General features: G+C 39.1%; 1 pseudogene; it reads left to right on the top strand.

Annotated features, from left to right (window-relative positions):
- Positions 1 to 2,481: 2,481 nt before the first annotated feature.
- Positions 2,482 to 6,558, top strand: LOC122404265 (annotated as a pseudogene).
- Positions 6,559 to 7,818: the final 1,260 nt, after the last annotated feature.

The following is a 7,818-nucleotide window of genomic DNA, read 5'->3' as shown; positions in this document are numbered from 1 at the left end:
CGAACACGAGAAAGGAGAATATAAAATTTAAATGTAAAGTTTCATTGAAATTCATTCAGCCGTTTAGACGCAATCTTGTTAATAGCATACGTATCTACGTGCGCAAATAGGCACAGAAAAAAATCCAAGAAGGAAAGGCTCACACTAGCGTTCTTTATCGTTTCTCCGAAATTGCGCTAAGTGCCCCGAGTTCACGTACACGTGGCTCGTGCGGTAGTATATGCCTGCTATCCCCACCACTCCGTTAGACGTTAAGGAAGTTCGTCGTCACTGTTGTCGATTTCGATGCACTCAAATCAAACATGAATATCACGCGTCGAACTCGTAAATATCGATATTTCGTCGATCGACATATCGTGTTTCAAATTCCGACATTCGGTTCCTTTACGATTGTTCGGGCGTATGGGTTAGGCACGGCTTCTTCGGAATTTCAGCGTTGTGCAAGGGGTTAAGAAAGCAGCGCTTTCAGCATCATATAATAATGTAGATAACGCATGTTTGGTTTTTTCTTTTGGTTTTGTTGCGGCGTATTTGTTTGATTTGGACTAACGGCGATGCGCCGTTCTATTCTCCATATCTGTCCATATCTGTATCGTGATATACGGGATCAATCTATTCCGACGGTTTGTTAAATTTAATATTCACTTCCATTATACTCGATGCAAATACGTTCGATATCTTATGTACTATACTCTTCTGCCGAATATAAAAAATCAATCAATAACAATTTGTCTACGTTTGAAATATGACATATTACATTCATTCGTTGCTACGCTACCTTCAATACATATTGTTGTGTAAATAAAATCGTTGCTTTACAGGACATTAAGAATGTTTAAAAGCTGGTGCTTTTAACTAAAAAGTCCGGATAGAGGAATGGGAGTTTATCGGGGAAGTGAATTGGGCACAAAATTGATTCTCTTTTTGTCGACCGTTCATTATAAATTAAATATGCAAAATAAGAAAATCAATGAATAATAACAACACAAAAATTAATAGTCCTGATAAACAGATAAAATTAAACTATTTCGGCGCCTCTGGTCGTTTCGCGAGGCCTCGGCCGTTGCTCTCGACACGTTGAGGTAGGCTATGGTTCCTGCGAACAGAAAAACACGGCTGTGTTAGACACACGTAAACACGTTACATAGAAAGAAATTAAACTTCTTTTCTTTGCCGATTTTGCGTCGATTGCCTAGTGGACGGGGCGCAAGTGGAAGTTGTAAGGCTCCAAATGCACTGATCCCGTGGGTATGCCCACTGAGTCGATATTCGGCTTCTCTTAACACGTTCCAACAGATGACCTGTTGGCCGAGCGTTGCACTGCGAAGCCCGACAGCACGTTGTTCACTGCACGAATGCACTACTCGATGTGATTCGCAGCAGTATTTGAACTACGTGGGGGCCTGACCCACGACTCCGTTACCTCTCCGCCCAGGTGCTCCTCTAAGCGTTACACCGGCGGGATCTATAGAAGTAAGGAGGCGAAGACCGAAAGTCAGACGTCCTAAGTGGACGTCGACCTGACTACAGTGAGGGTACCTGGCGGTACACCACGTAGGTACCTCCCTTCGGTGTCACCTCAGCCGAATGGCAATCACAAAGAAGTGTAGACGGTATCCGTCGACCTCTTTGTGTTTCAAACGTTTATATGCTTGAAACGACCGTTCAATTCTGCACAGGGAGGATCGAGCACCTTATAGGCGTATTCTCGAGCCCCCAGAATTAGCATTATCTGAAACTAATTGAGGTTTTGGGTGCACTTGTACGAATCGGAATACGATTCGTTTATCAAGCAAAATGCGAATAAAATTCCACACTTTTTCGAGCCTTTTGGATTCGCAGCTGTGCGTGGGCTATCGATGGACCCACGCCCAACAAAACGACTGCTCGCTCGGTACACCCTTTTTTTCATTGTAGTCTATGTGCTTAACTCGAAAGAATATCTTCTTTCGATTCGCACTCGAGTTCTGGACAGACACGATCGGGAGCCGATGTGTCTAGGACAGAAGTCGGCGTTGGACTGTGTTGATTGACAGCCGAATACTTCGTCGTGGTACTCTAATTAGTCGCTCCGTGGCGCTGTCTAAATTTCGGCCGTCTATCTTTGTCAGATTATTAACGCGCTAGTCTCACACAGTACTGACGTCACTAACACTGTTAGCACACTCGAATCGAAGGTAATGAGCCGTTACCGATGCCAAAAAGCCAATAATACACGCGTTTTACTATCACTGCTCGCTGTACAAATTCTATTAGAGATAATCTCTTGGTTATTGTACGCTAACAGGATTAACGGTAGTTGCGGCCGAGGATAATCGCTCGGCATTATGCAATCTTTAAACAAAGAAAATTATTAAAAATTGTTCACGTAAACATTGGGGAGATAGAAAAGAAGGCTTAGTCGGACTACAGCATTTTCTTTCAAACGGAAATACGCGTACAGCGACAGAATTTCATAAAGTGACTGATATTTTTACCAAAATGTTCATGGACTCTCATACAAAAGTTTTCAGTCTATTTCTGGATACGTTGAACGAATTGGTAACCACTCACAGCGAAGATCTTGGTGATTGGCTGTATGTATTTTGAATGCATTTTGAATGCAAATGCTTGGGTTGTATTCATTAACCATTTACAATTCTTTGCTTTCGTAGAGAATGTTTTCCAGGAGAACAACTTCTGCCTGCAATGATGCGGTATTTAACGGATCCGACGCTAACGCCAAATTCTCATATAAAAGTAGCCACGCTTACGTTTATTACGCGAATCACAAAAACGACAGAATTTTCTGCTCTTAATCATTCTGGTGAATCGGCGCTGGCAAGGTTATTGGATTGGTCTAACGACGTTAAAAGCCAAGACGTTAGAAGACATGCACAAAACGCTGTCATATCATTATATAATTTGAATCCTCCAAAAGTGACAATGATATCAGCCGAGTTACCAAAGTATTATCAATTAAGACTATTTATATCGTGATTCATAAATATAATAGTAAATAAGGATTAGTTTTCTTAAAATTTATTTGAACATTAACCAGGAGGCAACGCAGAGTTCACCAGCTGGTTCGAAAGCCAAAGGTGATATTGACAATACGGATGAGAATTTGGAGGAAGTTTTTAAGTAAGTTTGTATATCTTCGATGTAAAGTTCATTTGGTTTATCATTCTTTGTCATTTTAATTTTAAAGTGCTTGCTACAGATCTTTGAGACGTACGACGGCAGAAATTCAGAATTATGGTTTCGAGCGTGTAGAAAGAGTCACTACCAGCAAAGACAGTGGAATCAGTAATATATGGCCGATGTAGAAGAGAAAATGGAAGGTCTTACATTGTGTAATTCGGTAATAAAATAAACAATATAGATACATTTCATTTATAAAATGCAATGTTTTGTATTGCGTTTTGGTATTATCAGGGTCGATTGTCTTCCGTTTCTTCGCCTACCTAAAGAGGGCGATCAGTTACAAACATTACGGTAAATGGTTCAACCGATACGATTGCTGGAGATCTAATTTTCCCTCAGGGAAATAGCGGTTACAAGACGCATGGTATGTTTATCATTTTGTGTTACAGAAATTAATTATCATTTTATTTTTCAATAGTCCATTTAATTTGTTCGATATTTATTACAGGATCTTCGCCTGAATATTTTCTGGTCTAAGTTTAGAATATATGATTGAAACATTACAATCGAAGAAGACGCAAACAGAAGAAAAAGTATCAGCTTTGCGAGAGTTACAGCAATATGTTCGTGAAGGAGACGCCTCGTATATCAAACAAAATTTCAAGTAGGTTCTATTTCATCTTTGTGTATATCGTAACAGCAATTACACTGTCCGACAAATTAAAACTTTTGTTGAGTCTTCCAATAACTACTGATTCGTGTAGAATTACTGTATCACCCCCAGTTTTCGAAAAACATGAGTTTTTATAAAAACCCAAGATTTTCGACAAGAATGGGGTATTACATGAAAAATAAAAACGTTCAAAGGTTTTAATTGGTATTAAATGATACACGAGAGTTTCTTGAATGTAGTAAAATATAATCTATTCATTGGGTTTGGCCCTATAAATAGTTGCTAAATAAATATCAAAAGTTAGAAAAGTGCAAATTTAGGTTGTTTCTCCGCATTATATTTGTATTTTTACCAAAATTTAATTAATTAATACGAAAACTTTTCCCCGGATTTGAATTCTGTTGATATTTCTAAAGAAAAAACTGTCTATACGGAATGTTGAAACGGTTTTTTTGGTTCAAACAAATTGCGAAAGTGTAAGATGGCAACGCGTGCGTGTATGGTATTTTACCGCCAAGTGGTCGTCCGCTATTCACAATTGGTACATACCTGCTAACACACATTCTTGAGGATGAAGCTGAGCAAAGGGTATAGCCGAATAAGGGGTTCAAATGTGCCCTCAAACCAAATTTGGCATACGATGGTTCCATTGATAGAGCATCAGGATCAAACATTCTGTGCCAAGTTTCAACCCTCTGTCTTGTTCGGAAGAGGAGTCATAGGGAAAATTCGGATTATCGAATTTGTGCCTGTTTTTTGTATTTAAACGAGTACGAAAATTACATACATAATTTGGTGCATTGTGGTTATCGAGATACTTGTTCAAGAATTTTTTTCGATTTTTCATCGACAAAGGGCGAGTTCCTAAATTCTAATAATATTATATGTATGTATCGCCTTGAACTCTAGAATGATCGCATATCCTCTATGATAGTGCTAGGTGTAGCTGTTTCATCATTTGTACTGCGCGATAGAACTCCCGTCCCGCGGCGCACCAACCCAGCGTTCGTTAAAATTAATTTTCATAGGACCAATTTTAAATTGTCCATGTTTTTGAAAATATGTCCATCAAGAAGACAAATGCGGCTATGTTGTCATTTTTTTCAGATTTTAAAATATTTCCCCGGTAAAAAGCAGGGCATATGTTTCAAACAAATGCAAAAAAAATGTTGGAAAACAATTTTTTTTTAATCGATACTATTTTTATTTGGTGATCTAATGTCTTTGTTGCAAGCAGGCAAAAGCGCATTCTAATCCGTTTGTTAGTTCAGCGGCTATAGTTTTTTGAAAAAAAACACTCTTCGGCGCTAGGTGTGAACACTTATTATATAATAATATTAATATTTAATCAGTAATGTCATATTAATATTGATTATGAGTACTACTGTTTTTTTATTAGAAAATTAGCTTCTTTTCTACTATTTAGGGATCTGGACATTACATTTTGGTCTTGATCTAATTACGAATCGTTCGTGTGCAGCTTCATATCTCCTGCCAATTCGCGTTGAACTTGTAGGGTTATTTTTCTTAGTTGTGTGTATGGTGAGTGAATGTAGTGTGAAGTAGGCTTAATGTTAGTAGTACTGGCACGCGAGGGGATCTACGATCTACACGTCAGTTCCATTGTCTTGCGAGAGTTGTCTGCAGCAGAGAATTATGTTACCAATAAATTAAATATATATATTTAATTATTATCTGAAACAACATTGGATTACATATAATTCACCCCATTCCTTCAACAGAACTGTGCGTAAATAATTAAAATTTTCTAAAAATACAAAAATAATGCGGGAAAACTACTTACATCGGCATTTTTTTAATCTTCGACATTTATTTGATGACCATTTAGGATAAAAAACAATGGAAAAATTGTTGGGGGGGGGGGGGTGATCCAGCAATTCAGCTTCTGGGATCATGGATCACCCAGTGGTTATTGAAAGGCAAAATTCATGTTCGACAGTGTTATTGGAATTCTAGCAAATTTTTTGTTTTCCTGTTTTTAGGAAACTGCTCGAAACATTATTTGATAGTCTAACTAATGATAGCAAGAAAATGCAAGTGGTGGTACTACAAAACATTAATTGATATGATGGTTTTTCCGTTTACCCTGAGCTGCTCGTTCTAAAAGTAATTAATGCTCACAATTTGGATGACCAGGAACAAGATTTTTCTAGTGGCAGCAGCAACTGGAGATCTTCAGTAATTGTATACATTAATGGACGTGAATTAATTGTTCTCAATCGTGCATTGTAGCTAATTGTTAATATTTACGTTAAACAGATTCTTTGGGTAGTAGAAAAATGTGCGGCAACAATAGCGATGGCCTTGAAACGGACCAAATAATTCATTTAGTATCGATTATAATAACTACCGAACCGTGTCCTCTGACCATAGGAGCGATAAAAATGCTGCGCAATGTAGTGGAACATTGGGATCGGGATGCCATAGAGTCTCATCTGTCAAAAGTTATACCTGGTCTCATTAAGGTAAATTTAAATATTTTTGTTATAGATACTTTTTATTTGTTTTACATGTGCAAGTAACATTTATTTTGATCATTAGGCTTACGACGATCAAGAAAGTGCTGTTCGTAAAAGTGCCGTTTTCTGCATGGTTGCAATACATTTGGCAGTTGGCGAAGGAGTGTTAAAGCCTCATCTCAGCTGTTTGTATACCAGCAAATTGAAGCTTTTAAATGTTTATATACAACGCGCTCAACAGGCGAACAAGCGAGTCCACGTAGTAATAGTAAAAATTAACTAACATCAAATTCCGCGATACTTTGGATTGCGATACTTAAGAGGTTTGCCCGTCTAAGCGTATGAACGAATGCTGTTGGGTTTTTGAGTAAATCCAATCCGTGACGACCATGGACCCGGATACGGTATGCACGTCGAAGTTTTTTCGATGCGGTGGGACTGATCTGTACGACTTCATGGCAAGGTGTGTGTGCGACATAGCTGAATTCCTGACAGTGATGTTGCACAATAATAGCTAGTGTACAAGATTATGGACATTGTTTTGTTTGCCAAAAATGTATACCTGTTGCATTTTTTTAATGGTTTTGTATTCAGTAAATTCATCGTGAATTACTTCAGAATTTAAGATTTTTTACGTGAGATACCTATAGAGGGTGTTCGGCCACCTATAGTTAAAATTTTAATGAGCGATAGTAGAGACCAAAATAAGACGAAAATAAAAAATACCAATTAGTTGATGGAGGCTTCATTACAAAGTTATTAACGTTTAAAGTTCCGCCTGTAGAACGGCAATCCGCTAACAGCTGCGTTAGATCGGACGGTTGCGCCAGGCCAGTCTTAGTGGTTCCCACGTAGCATGAAAAATTCTACTTACCGACATTATCGACAGCCTTAGATTTTTGTCCATTTATGGGAATGCAAACACGTTACATTGAACAAGATTCAACCTGTCTTATGAAAATCACACTCCTTGCTATCTAGCTAGATAGCTCGCTCCTTGCTGGCTGGTTTACTACATCACCCCTTGCGAGCTAGAAGGTCAGCTACCTCCATACTAGCTAAGTAGATAGCTCACTCCTTGAAAGCTATCTAGCCGGCTCAGTCCTTGCCAGCTAGCTAGCTACCTCACTTCTTCCGATCTAGCTGGCCAGCTCACTCCTTGCTAGATAGCTAGCTAGCTCACACATTGCTAGCTACCTAGCTAGCTCAGTCCTTGCAAGCTAGATAACTACCACACTCCATGCCAGCTATCTGGCTAGCGCGCTCATTGCAAACTGGGTACCTAGCACACACCTTGCACGCAAGCTACCAAGCACACACCTTGCTATCTAGCATCCTAGCTCACTCCATGCTAGCTAGCTACCTATCTCACTCATTGCTGGCTAGCGACCTATCTCACCCCGTGCTAACTGGATACGTAGCACACTCAATGCGAGCTCGTTAGCTAGATCACTCCTTGATAGCTACCTACATTGCTCACTCCTGGCTAGCCAGCAACAACGCTCACTGATTGCTAGTTAACTACATAGCTCACTACTT

The sequence above is a fragment of the Colletes gigas genome, unplaced genomic scaffold (assembly GCF_013123115.1).
Source record: "Colletes gigas isolate AHSC1104 unplaced genomic scaffold, ASM1312311v1 Colletes_gigas_Sc00141, whole genome shotgun sequence".
Classification (NCBI taxonomy): Eukaryota; Metazoa; Arthropoda; class Insecta; order Hymenoptera; family Colletidae; genus Colletes; species Colletes gigas.
The sequence above is the reverse complement of the archived record's forward strand: the minus strand, read 5'-3'. Positions and strand labels throughout refer to the sequence as shown.